This window comes from Rhipicephalus microplus, chromosome 1 (assembly GCF_043290135.1).
Source record: "Rhipicephalus microplus isolate Deutch F79 chromosome 1, USDA_Rmic, whole genome shotgun sequence".
Classification (NCBI taxonomy): domain Eukaryota; kingdom Metazoa; phylum Arthropoda; class Arachnida; order Ixodida; family Ixodidae; genus Rhipicephalus; species Rhipicephalus microplus.
Genome location: NC_134700.1, coordinates 239,025,639 through 239,038,740, shown reverse-complemented (window position 1 = coordinate 239,038,740; position 13,102 = coordinate 239,025,639). Strand labels below are relative to the sequence as shown.

The 13,102-nt window shown below is 45.0% G+C and overlaps 1 protein-coding gene across 2 annotated transcripts in view; it reads left to right on the top strand.

Annotated features, from left to right (window-relative positions):
• Window positions 1-13,102, top strand: part of LOC119166092 (synaptogenesis protein syg-2) — a 159,596-nt gene that overhangs the window by 100,923 nt on the left and 45,571 nt on the right. The window lies entirely within an intron of this gene.

Below are 13,102 nucleotides of genomic sequence, written 5' to 3'. Positions count from 1 at the left end.
CACATGTATGAACAAAGTGGCCGAAAGCAAAAGCGTGGAAAAAAATCACAATAAATAAATACAAGACATTTTACAGGGAAGGCTACCCAATAATGGCCCCATTCGTCTTTTGGTATTCACTATTACTCTTAATATGCGTAACACACGAAGAGCCGCTCTGATAGTATGGAATGTGAAGGGAGATAGATAGTTTAGAGATTAGATGGGAGAGATGCCCAAGGTAATATAAATGTCATTGCAGTATGTGAATGCAGTAATAACTCAGGCAGCAACACTCATCTACGCCGTATACAATTCGTTACATCTGAGCTTGATTGAATCGAAAAGAACTGCAGCAGAGGTAGGTAGGAAGGGGAATAGAAGGACTGCTATTTTGAAGCGGCGCGCTATTATTTTGGAGCAGCTGGGGAAGTAAACAATTGACGCCCGGCGCAGAGTATTGGTGGAAGCAGGATTTAATTCCGCGCAGTTCTGCGTGCAACGTAGGGCTTATTGAGCAGGGTGTGAAACTTTTGGTACAAGCGTGATAACAAAGAGAGGGAACAGCATAAAGAAAAGCTTATGTAGCAACAAAGGAAAACAATACCTAAAGGGCCACAGCCGAAGCGAGTACTACATCTCTGTGTGAAAGAATGCTCTTGTCTTCCATGGCTAGCTTGCGTAGGAAGGCAGCGCAGCCGTAATAGCGAGAAGCGAGTGATAAATACTGAAATCCGTCCCCCTTGCGAAGTAAATGCATTCAATATAAAAAAAAACAGAAAACTGTGTAGATGCTTGATTGTCGATCGTAGCGTAATCAAAAGTGCCCTTTCTCGCGCGTTTTCTTCCCTCCCTTCTTATTTCGTTGTGTTCAAGTTGCCTCCGATTTTTAATTTAAACTCGTCCCAGCGGGAAGCACAGTGGCGCATTCCGAACAGACAGGCGGCGATTCGTCTCTAGCATTCAGCCAGCGTGCCGCTATCCTCTTTGGAACAAAGAAAACAGCACGCACGACCAGCGAGCGCCAATCAGGCCCAGGAATGCGTCCAATTTCGTTGGAATGCTCATTTTAGCGCGTTCCTCCCTCCTTGCCCCTCGAACGATCGCACATGCGCCATAGCTTACGTCCCTAAAGCTCGGGGTTCTTCTGAAGCCCCCTATACATTGAAAGATTCCAGTCATCGCAAGCTTTCGGAAGAGCAGATAGTGGTGACGGGCGTGCTTGTGCAATGCGGCTATCCGCCAATAGTGCGCTGATCGAACTATGCTAGCCGTTTGCGCAACCAACGAATGGGGATGTCCAGTACTTAGACGCAGGAATCAACAATGACTCATTGCTGCATTGTACTCTCGTGTTTTATATTCCTTGCTTTGTACCAGGTTTTGCGCAAAGAAACGATACCTTGAATTTGGAACGGTATGTTCCAACTAGCCCCAACAGAAGCTTTTTTTTTTTCTTTGAAACAAACAGGACGCTTCAAAGTGTTACGACTATTTCAAACTCGATTAACACTAAAACGCTTCTTGGCCAGGAGTTTCACAATAAATGACGTTTACAATGAACGTAATTGCAGAAAACTGACAAAGCCCTTAAATAAAGGTTCAAAAATACGGGTTCAGCTGGGAGGTAAACCTTAAAGTCATTTCAGTTTATTGTGCTACAAAAGCTTTGTTATACTGCTACTTTAGAAAACGGGCTCGCACGACCCACTGACTGAGAGCGAAACAAGAAATGCCCATCGATAAGACTTTTTTGCCTGTCGCATGATAGGGGAATGTGCACCGGGAGTTTTTAATTCAATAATGACAGTTGAAAATGGTTTATCAGAACATTGATAATATATTTTTAAAGTGAGATCATGCGCATAGCCTTATTTTCTTTCTTCCTGCCCCTCTGCGGATATGTCTTCTATTATGTGACACTTCACTTCAGCGAGCAGCAATTGAAAACACCCTAAAGGAGTCTCTCCATTATTTTTATAGGCGAAATCTTGCTTTAAGCACTGCTTTAAGGCTTTAAAAGAAAGCAAACGGCTGTTATTTATGCATTCTCGATACAACGTTTCGTTCAGCCATCTTTTCGCCACATCGAGCCTTGAAAAAAAAAAAACTTTAAAAAGGACCTTACAAAGTATAAAAATTAAGAGAAAAAATTCCTAAGAAACAAATTGTGTGTTGAAAGCCTGAAGGCTTACATTTAGTCTTACACGAAATGCCGGAAGGGCACGGAGAAAGATTCGACGCTGTTTATGCGCCGAAAACGGAGTAACGTTAGAGGTAAAAAAGAAAGAAACGAGGGCGCGTTCTCATAACTCAACGCCTGGTGCGAAACGAGTGGAATAAAAGAGAACAGGCCGCGGAAAGAAACGGATAACGGCTGTTCTCGTAGAAGGGCGTGAAACGAAAGCGTGTGAGATGCGGGTACAGCATACAGCAAACACGAGGACTCTCAGAACACGTTGGCTCTGAAACACCTCCTCCGCGCGTAAATTTACAAAAAAAAAAGAAACAATAAGGGGTGAAGCACGTGGGAGTGGGTAACATGTGACCGCTGGAGCGGGTTTTATTTTATGCGGCACACATTGTTCTCCACGCCACGCATCGAGCGCTGAGCATAGCGTTCCCAAATGCAGGACTCAGCGTTGCTCGTACAAATCGCCTGACCATCCCGAAAGAAGGTGAATTTCTCCGCGCTTTTTTTAGTTGTTTTACGTTTTGTATACACGACTATAGAGAAGCAAAGAAATAAGAGGGGTTGGATGAAGCGCCCCCTGAAGGTTGGTAGGGGCGATAACGCATATTTTCGCAGATGCCAGGGCCTCTGGCTTGTTGTATGGCCGTGTCACGCACGAAAGGCGTGCTAAGAGGAAGCATGAATAACGGATCAAAGCGTGAGCGAGAAAAAGCCCGTTTCATATTTTGCGTGAGGCTGGAAGATACGATAACAGTGCACATGGGCCATTTGTATAGGCACGTTGGAAGTGAAGATATGAATAGAGAAAAATATGGAGGAAAGACAGGCATGCTCATCGAATCAAATCCACATTTTGCTTGGGACAAAGAAAGGGGATGTAAAACAGTGAACGATAAGATGAGATTGTGTCTACGAAGTTACGACAACAGCACCTTGGAACTAAAACACAACATATTCGTCCTTGAAAATTCTGCCCAATTTGTCGATGAAATAGGACCCAAAATATGTAAGTAAATTCTGCCTTAGTACTTCGTAATCTAAGTGTTTGAAATGAGACAACTGGCGTCTTGCTTTTGAAGGATGATTTACTCCGCTACCTCGCTCTGGCAGGCATGCAAGAAACGAGACACGGTTGACGATGTTGCAGATTACGTACTTCCTGTATTAACACTATAATGTCAGGCAAAGTCACATCACCTGCTATCGACCCTTGTAAATTCGTTTGCTCCGGTGCGCCGAAAGGCAGGCTCTGAACCATACATCGTGTCAGAGTGAACCGGGAAGCGCGGCTGCCTAGCGCGGGTGATCCGACCGTCGCACATGTCGAAGGCAAAAACACGCGTTCATAAACGCCTGCCCTTAGCGCCTAGAGTCTTGCATCAGCAACGCCTCGCTTGTTCGTTAGTAACGTAGAACCTTGTGCGACGCTCTAAAAGGCGGTTATAAAGAAAAGCAGGATAGCGAATCGCACAACTTCCCTACGGTTTCTCGATGCTTCTTGCAGGTGGCGCAAGGAAGCAAGCAAGCTGCGACACTTCGCGGTTAATTACCGGCGCGTTCAGTAACTTCCCCTAATGCCAGTTTGTTGACGATGCCGAAAAAAAAAGCAATGAAGCAACTGATGTTCTTCATCAGCGTCGTATCACAATGTGTCAAGAAAGCTGCCTCAGCTGCTTATGAATATTCAATCCTCTAGACGTATCCCGCGTTCCAGAGGAGAAGACAGCCACGACGGTGCCAAAGCCTCTGCTGCAGATGATGGCTGTTATGAAGTACACTGAGCTCAATCCCTTGATGCAAGGACTGACAGCGCCCTCCAGAGGGTCCCATGATTCCCAACCACAGAAGCCTCGTCAAGCGTGCTTTTACTCGCCTGTTCGGTGAACATGGGTTGGGAAGCACAGGTGACGTCGGCTCACTCCAAAAAGTGAGCACGTCTCGACGACTTTCATCCGGGCACGTTTCCATGGGCCACCTAGCCTATTCTTATCAGTCCGTCTTCCTTGTATTATCTGGAAGGTATGCGCCATTCAAAATGCGATGAATAAAAGGAGAATTCTATTTCGCTTCAATAAACGCCATATTTATTTCGCAAAAACATGCGCTACAATGAGCCACTTGGTTTAATAATGTCAGAGAACTTGAACCTGATAGCTAGGAAAACGAACTGTCATTCACAAGTTTATGTGCATTATTTCTAAACATGGTCGTAACGTCTGACATACATCCTAAGTGAAAGAAATAAGGGCATGCGTTACTCTTCATTGTTACTCCTTACTTTTGAAGCGTATAGCTTTTTTAAGCAACACACTGACTCACTTTTCGGTCTGACAACTCTCCAACCAAAATATAAATATATACAAGAACAGTTCAGATGTCTCTTTCACGAGGGTCATATGCGTGGCATGTCAGTACTCATGCAAAGGAGTCAAATAACAATTTCTTTCACATGCAAAAGCAAGTATAGAAACAAGTTATGGAGGTAAAGTTACCACTCAATGAACCATATAATTGACGCAGTTAGAGACTACGTGAAATGATTGCTAGACTGACCATCACCGTGGAACTAATGCAATGTGGTACAGATCTAGAGAAACTGAGCAAGTGTGAGGAGCTAGATGAGAGTGATACGAGGTCGGTTCAGGATTAGTGGTTCATTACAATGGCGCGCGTGACCGCCGGCGTGTAAGCGACGGGCTGCTCCTCACCGGATTAGCCTTGCCACGAAATGGAACCAGCTGCTCGGCAGGGAGCCCCGGCTCCATTCTTGCCCTTGGCAGCGGTCATCCCGTGTCTTGTTCTATTAGGTTCATCAACTAATCCACGACAGCGCCTCGGTGTCCCCCGTTCTTTTTTTGTTTACAGCAATGATGGAACAGCTTCCGTATCCTCTCATTTGGTATATGTTACCAGACGCTGACCCATAAAGCAGAAGTCGTTGCCAGTCGCTGCCCACAGAAAAGGTGCAAACAAAACATTTACTCACCGTGCACTAAGCCACTCAATCCTGCCTGGTTTACAGCAAAGCGGGCGCGCAGTTATAGTTAGTCTTGGTTTCGCTTTTACCTCTCACCTTTCCCTCTTCCATCCCATGCTATACTGTACATCACTTTGCTTCCTCTCGCAAAGAAAGTGTTTTCGCCAAGACATTCTCACTTTCTCTAGCCTTACATATATTTTATTCTCTCTCTCTCTCTCTATTCCTGTCTTTACTTTATCTGTACTTGTTCTCTCGCCCTTCTTAGTTATTGCATTCCAAGCCGGAGAAATAAGCACACGTGTTCTTCGTGTGAAGAAGACGGCGAAACTGTGGAGGGGCGAAGCATGTGTACGGAGGGTGGACGAACGCGGAGGGCGCTAACGTGAAAGTTTGGGAGGGTTCAAGAATGAAGTGTTTGGATAGAGATATCTTTGATGCGGCCCTAGTAGTATCAAGCCTGAAGCCAGGCATTCAGGAAGGAGTGTTGTCGGCACCACTAACGTGCCCGGAAGGCTGCGTCACAATGCGGCTTACCAAAAAGTGTCTCTTCTACTTGTTCTTTTTGTTCCCCAAATGCCTGGTTTCAGTTTCCTATGACACGTAAGGCAGAGTGTTTCTGCTCCTCTAACGTCATTGCCTACCTGTCGGGGTATCTGCTGGCTTCTTCACTTTTAGTGGAACATTAGTGTGTGGTTGGATTCACTCATTGTGGTGCTTACGCATTTTGACGATGGACCATAAGTACATGGCCCACCGGGACGACAGGAAAAGACAAGCCTAGCCCCTAAGACGATTCGTACCTAAAGCTAAGGCTAACGATAGAGAGAGAATAAGGTCAAGTGAACTACAGGGAGGTTAACCAGAGGAAAATTTCCTGCACTCGGGAAACGAAAATGTTATGGAAAGGTGAGGAGGGAAAAAGAAAACAATAAGAATTAGTTAAAAAAAGACAACGCACACACACACACACGCAGTCACTGGAGTGTCAAAGTCATTTTGCGAGTCCGGTTGACAGCAAAAACATCAGCAGCGTCTTCGTCGCTTTTTGATTGAAAAGTCGGATGTTCCGGCACTACAAAATTCATTGCTCCGAAAACAGCCGGTAATCAAGCTGGGCTAACGTTGCCGAAATCTGCTGTCTTTGGGAGTTTTAATGGGGACATTAACAACAGACGTGCGCAATGGTCTCCTCACTGCCAAGGTGATCACACGCGTCACTGTAAGCCATCTAATACAGCAACGCATATTTGTCGCAGCCTCAGAACACCGATGTAATATGGGCGCAACAGTACGTAAACAATCAGAGACGGGCATATGCTTGCGAAGGTGATTAATTATATGTGTTTATATTTCTCATCCTCTAGGTCATGGTACGAAGTGTTTTTAGTAAAATTTGTCATTACAGTGTGATAAATTTTGTTCCTATTTTCCGTTAAATTTTCAAACTAATGTAAAAACCCAAAAGACTCTGTCAATTTGTTTGCTTTGTATTTTTGTGCTTGCACTAACTGTTCAAATTCTTCATTCTATGGCAAAATGTAGAACGTTGCCTTTCGCTTATTGTAGGTGTTATTTTATGGTGACATTGATATAGAATATGCCATTTCCAGCTACGCCAGAACAATAATAATATCCGAGAATTTACGTCCTCTACCACTACAGTATTATGAGAGACGCTGTTGGGGAAGGCTCTGAAAATTTCAACCATCTGGTGTTTTCTAATGTGCACTTGTATTACATAGTACACGGGCCTTTACTATTCCGGTTCCATAGTCCAGGTATCCCACTCTCCATTCAGTTATACCTAAATAGGGTGGGGGGGGGGGGGGGGGCTGGGATAGCCTATAGTCAATTCAGTTATACCAAAGTAGTGGAGTGTGGGATAGCCTAAATAGGCGATAACTGCAACCTTTCGAGCCTGCAGTGCTTCTGACTTCCAGAGTTTTAGTACTTGAAGAAAAGGCACAATAATGGCATATTTACCATGATTTTTACTTTCAGACAGACGGTACAGACTTGCATAAGGCAGCAACGCTTTTAGGTCAGTCTGTAGCGCAGTCTGTAAAGTAGTAGTAGCACCGTAGGTTTGTCTGTACCACCGTAATAACAGACGTCCACGTCCACACAAACTCTAGTGGAATCATTGATTTAGCCGGTAGGTTACGTGATGTTCAGTCGAAAAATCATGTGTAAGCGCGTCGTTTCAAATCTAGAAACATATTCTCTTGTTTTTTATAGCTTTGTCTGTTTCGGAAAAAAATGGACGTTCAGGTTCTTTATCTGAGGGCGCTAACATAAGAAAAGGCGTCTCCAAGGCTGCGTAACAGCTTTGTGCCAGCATTTCATGGGCCTAATATATAATTACTTGCTTTTCTTTAAGTGCTCAATTCTGCTCATTTGCTTTCGCGAAATTGTAATGAATTGAAAGCTGTGAACATTAAAATCACATAGTTGAATTTTAGTATGCACAAAAAAATAGGATTTTACTACTATGCCACAGGCACTAACAAAACAATAAATATGCTACGAACTCATGGTCACGTCGCGCAGGCTTGACCAAATTTAGAGAAAACACAGCTTCTAATTAATTATCTAATTAATTATCGTGAGTACACGGGCGTTTTTTTTTTACTATTTAGGCTGACGGCTGCCCCTTTGGTGTCTAGTTTGTGGTCTATGTAACTTTGGTGACCTGTAATGCTTACTTGTTTTAGGCGCATATGGGAAAGGAGGAAGCAAACAGAAATAGAGAAGGCAGGGAGATTAACGACAAGGACTACCGGTTGGCTACCCTGCACTGTGGAGGGAGGGGGTCGTATGTGGGCATGTTCAATTAAATACTAGTGCTAAAAGTTTCTGATCCGCGTTTTCTAACAAGCGGTTCTAGCGCCCCCGCATTATCATCATTATAAAACTAACAAACAGCCAAATGGGCTTCAGTCGATTCAAAAATATTATTACGGTGTCTCTCTTTCTCCTTACATTACTAAGCAAGAATTATTCTTTTACCCCTACCTTTCTGAAGAAACAAGTGCTGCTTGCGCGTGGCAAATTGCCAGCGCTGACTGGATCGATTGGAATCTAAAAGTTTCCGGCTTCGAAAAGTGGAGTAAAAAGTAGGAACTTTTAAATGTCGCTTGAAAGTCAAACTCCCTCTCTACTCACTACATGGGGTAAGTGTACAGAGACAGGAAACCTAAAAAAAAAAGCTGAATTAAAAGGGTCGAGCCACAGCCACCAAGCTTACGATGATCAAGCCAAACGAAGTGCAATGGGCCGTAAAAAACTGAACAAGCGCGGCCTTACGAGAACGTCTAAGTAGCAGTAGCATAGAAGGATGATCGCTCCTATACAGTCACGGAGAAGAAGTACGCGTGTTTCTGTAAATTAAAGCCCGGGCTATACTAAAAGCAGGGGAATCCTTCAGCGAGTGAGAGAATGAGGAAGAGGGGGGAAGGTTTAATAAAGGCAACCTGTGCAAATATTTATTTTTGCTTTAACCATCATTTAAGGAAGTTTAAAATCGCTGAAAAGGCAAGGTAACTTAGTTTTGTATACATCACTACTGTAGGGCATGAGCTGTAATGCTGTGGAGCTGTTTTTATGAAGATGCATGATGAAAGCGCGATCGCAAAGACGACCACGTTCGCAAAAGAGTTCATTGCCAAATCAGAGAACAATAGTTTGAGAGGTTGATGATGAATGTCTGCGCATCACTTCCTTTAATTTCTAGAAACATATTCGCACTAATCAAATACTCGTCAGACACAGTGTTAGGACAAGATGTTTAAAAACACATAATCTAATGAAGTCGCCCTGACTATTCTAAACAAAAGAAGTTTTCCGAATACTCAAGAAAGCGCGCAGAGCATTGGAGGACGCATGAAACACTGGGTGGTTTAGATGATGCGTGTAGCTGGGGTCTGCATTATATCTTCGAAGAAATAAAATCGCCGATAATAAAGTTGAAATCTCCTTCGAGGCATCTACATGACTGATGAAGAAACACTGGCCTTCCGCTCCGTGTGCTCGCACCTCCCATGTTTCAAAATAGCTTTTGGGGTTTGAGGGGGCCACTCTGGCAACTGAAAGTGTGTTTGCACGCTTGTGTGGAGCGTCCAATTAGGCAAAGACGTGCTTTTCGTCGTCGAGCCTACGGCTCACTTGTTAAGTATTTAATTTTTTTTTGTGCTAGCATGTATTTTTTTCGTGCCAGCACTTGTTCTTATCAAGCTTCACAAGTGCGAATTTACTTCAATAAAAACAGGGAAAATATTTTGCAGCTTCGAGAAGGCACGTTTTGATGTCCTCCTAATTAAGGAGTATCTTGTCCCTCAATATTTTAAGAGGAGTTACATGAGACACGTGCTAAAGCAGTCATAACTGCACTTTGCTAATTGAGAACATCACTCATGATGGAAACACGTATATGAAAGATTAGCATTAGCATGCGCACGAGAGAGAGGCAGAGGGGACGGCCACCCTTTCTAGTCACCCGAGAAGGGGGCGCAAAATTTGCTTCCTACATTGACTAGGGGGCAGAGCGTCCTCCAATCCACCTAAGACAGAGGCGCAAAATCTCCCTCATACATTGACTTAAAAGGGAGGGAGGCACTGGGGTGAACCTTCGTTCTGTCTGAACGGGAACCCTGCAAGACATTAGGTCATAATTACTCCTCTTTCACAGGCAGATCAGGCTACTATTAACCATTATTGTGCGATTGAGGTAAAAGCCAGTGAGTTAGCACAATAGCGAGAGCAAAGTTGAGTGGATTAAATCACCGGTTGGTTACTTTGTCCTGGGAAGGGAAAAAAGTAGAATAGTGAACGAAAAGAAAGCGAAGAATTAAATTAATGTAGCCGATACACTCAAGATAAAAACGTTGTCTTGTACTATAGCCATTCTCTCACAAAAAATTGGCCCCGTATCTGCATGTTATGCTGGAAATGTCGTCGAAAGACGATAGTCTTGCGTGTGGAGAAAGTGAACGATTTATTTGATGTTGTGCGCAAGAAAATTGGTGAATGGTACTTTGGAGGCGCTGCATTAGAGTGCCTCGAGCGTGCAGCGGAGGCGAACGATTACCTAAAGTCACGTCACACGTGAGATATGAGCGCCATCTGACAGTTTTCTTGGAAAACAAAGCGCGTTGCTCTGAGATGGGTGTGCGCGCCCGTCTCAGAGGTGATAAGGTGTAGAACGCAAAGTGACGGGTACGTGCCACCGCCATCTCGTCTTAGCAAAGCGTTGGAAACACTCGCCTTTTCGTGCAAGCGTTGCATAGTCAGCGCAGCGTGATGAGCGCTACGGTCCTTAAAATTACATATTGTAGGCATTCATTAAGCACATCATCTATCTTTACACATATTCATCATCATGAGTGGTCGTCATCTTCTTCTGCTGTGGGGACTTGGCTTGTCTGAGTTCTGTGCCTTGGGCGTGGTCGCTTCATCGTGTCTTCCGGGCCTAATAAAGGTTGCCTTTACTGTTACATCACAATATGTATGCCTTTTCTAGTAAAATACGCACATGCAAAATATATACGAGTTGTTATGGTGTCCCATGCATGCGCAATAATTTCTTAGTAATCGACAATTGCACAAGTATTAACGCTAAATCTTGAGCAACATTGGTGGGCGCTGCAGATGGGGTCCGCCATTTTAAGTACCTGGTGCCGTTGAGAGTGGATAAACAGACAAATGTACAGACAGACAGACAGACAGACAGACAGACAGACAGACAGACAGACAGACAGACCAAAATTTTTGTGTCGAAGGTCCCCAAGAAAGACTATCGTCTTTTAAAAAAATGTTTTGTTGACGTCACTGCTGTCGCTGCCTTCGCGACACATGTTAGGCAGAGACAAAATCCGAGGCCCATTGCTGCTGCTACCACCGCGCGAGGGAGGGGGCCGGCCTCCGCCGCGGCTGCGGTCACTGTTGCCGATTGGCGGTGTCAGCTGCGCTTCCGCTGAGACGCGGCACTCACAAGCGACAAGCTGGCCGACCATATTTGGGCCGTTCGGCAAGCTGAAGATGCCGCCCGGGTCCAAGGACTTCGAGCGGTCACCTGAGGCACTGCCACCATAATTTACAGAGTGGGAAGGGGCAGGGGCTAACCCCCTCTTCACCCATCTCGCCGAGTGAAAACTGCCGGACTTTAAATAAAGTTTATTCATTCATTCATTCATTCATTCATTCATTCATTCATTCATTCATTGATGCCACTACCAATCCATGTCAAGTTAGAAGAAGCTTTAATACTATTGCGAGGAGGTTTATTGGGCGAACCTAACGGACAGGCGGAAGATCGCAGATAGCCACAGGACGAGGAAAGATGATGGTGCTCAAGCGCCGATGTCGTGGTGCCTTTCTCTGTGATGATGCTTGTGGTCCCCTGGTGTTTTCATCATTCCAACGACGATATTGTCGAGGTAGCAGAGGCATATGTTTCAATTCAAACCCCGCTGAACCGAATCCATCATGCGCTTGAATGTGGCCGGCGCATTCCAAATGGCATAAATACGAACTCATATAGTCTGTCTTGTGTCACGAAGGCTGTTTTTGGACAACCGGCATCTGCTAAGAGCACATGCAAATACCCGGAACGCAAATTTAACGACGAAAAAAACTCAGCACCTTGTAAGCAATCGAGGGCGTCATCAATCCTGGGCAAAGGGTACACGTTTTTGCGAGTGATCTTATTTAAGCGCCTGTAATCCACGTAGAAGTGAATTGAGCCATCCTTCTTAACATGAACGACAAGTGATGCCCATGGACTTTGGGAAGGTCGGATAACGTCGCGCTTGAGCATATCGTCAACCTGTTCGGTGATAATCTGACGTTCGGCGGCAGAAACATGGTATGGTCGCTGTCGTATTGGCGCGTTGGAACCTGAGTCAATGTAGTGAATAAAAGTGGGAGTTCGGCTAAGGGTATAGGTTGAGAAACGCCAAAGGATTCACGGAACTGGTATAGAACAGCTGGAGAAGCCCATAGCGTTCAGATGGCGATAGTTCATTGGCGATCGATGAATTGAAAAGCTCGGAAGGTGATACATTGAAAGGGTTAAGTACACTGATGGCGTCGTAGCCATGGGCACAATCTGGTGGCATGGTAAACATTTGTTCTTCGTCAGTGGCATGCACGTGTCCAAGAGATTCACCTTGAAACAGTTCGACGGGATACGAAAGGCGACTGATGAGGCAGAGAGCACTGTTTCCTTCAGATATGTAGAGGCTTGAATAAGGCAGGAGAAGTGGTTTTCGACTAAGAAAGAGGCTTGATGGCTCAAATAATACAGCTTCGTCCCTAATGACGGCACCAAACTCGGGGAGCAACACAGCTGCTGTCGGAGGAATTTCAGCACATTTTTTGACGACGAGTTTGTGTACGGTGGGCTGAATGGGGTCGGTTGGTTGGTCGTAAAACGGGAAGAGTTCAAGTTCAGATCTTGCACAATCATTACCGGCGTGGTTACGCGATAAAAAATCCCGTCTAAGTATGATGTCATGCGAGCATGTTGAAATGACAATAATTTCAACAGTGTAGTGGTCCTTTGCGATGATCAGTTGGACAGTACAGGCCGCTACAGGCCGAATAGGGTCCCCATTCACTGTTTGCAAGGATATCATCCAGCGGGGTAGTCACTTTTCAGAACTTGCGGCATAGTTTGGCTTCTATCACGGAAACGGCCGCAGTGGTATCATCTAGAGCATATGCACGAGTACCTTCTACAAAAGCTTCGACAATATTCGATGGCAATGTTTGAAAACTTGAGCATTTCGACAATATTCGACGGCTATGTTCGAGGGCTTGACCGCACGCAAAACAGATGGGCCGGTTATCACGCGTTGTCCAGGCATTTGCGGCGAAGGGAGCAGCCCATATGGCGGACGGGTGAGTTGAGGCTGTGGTAGCAATGGGAGAAGCCCAGGCGGTGGACGGTT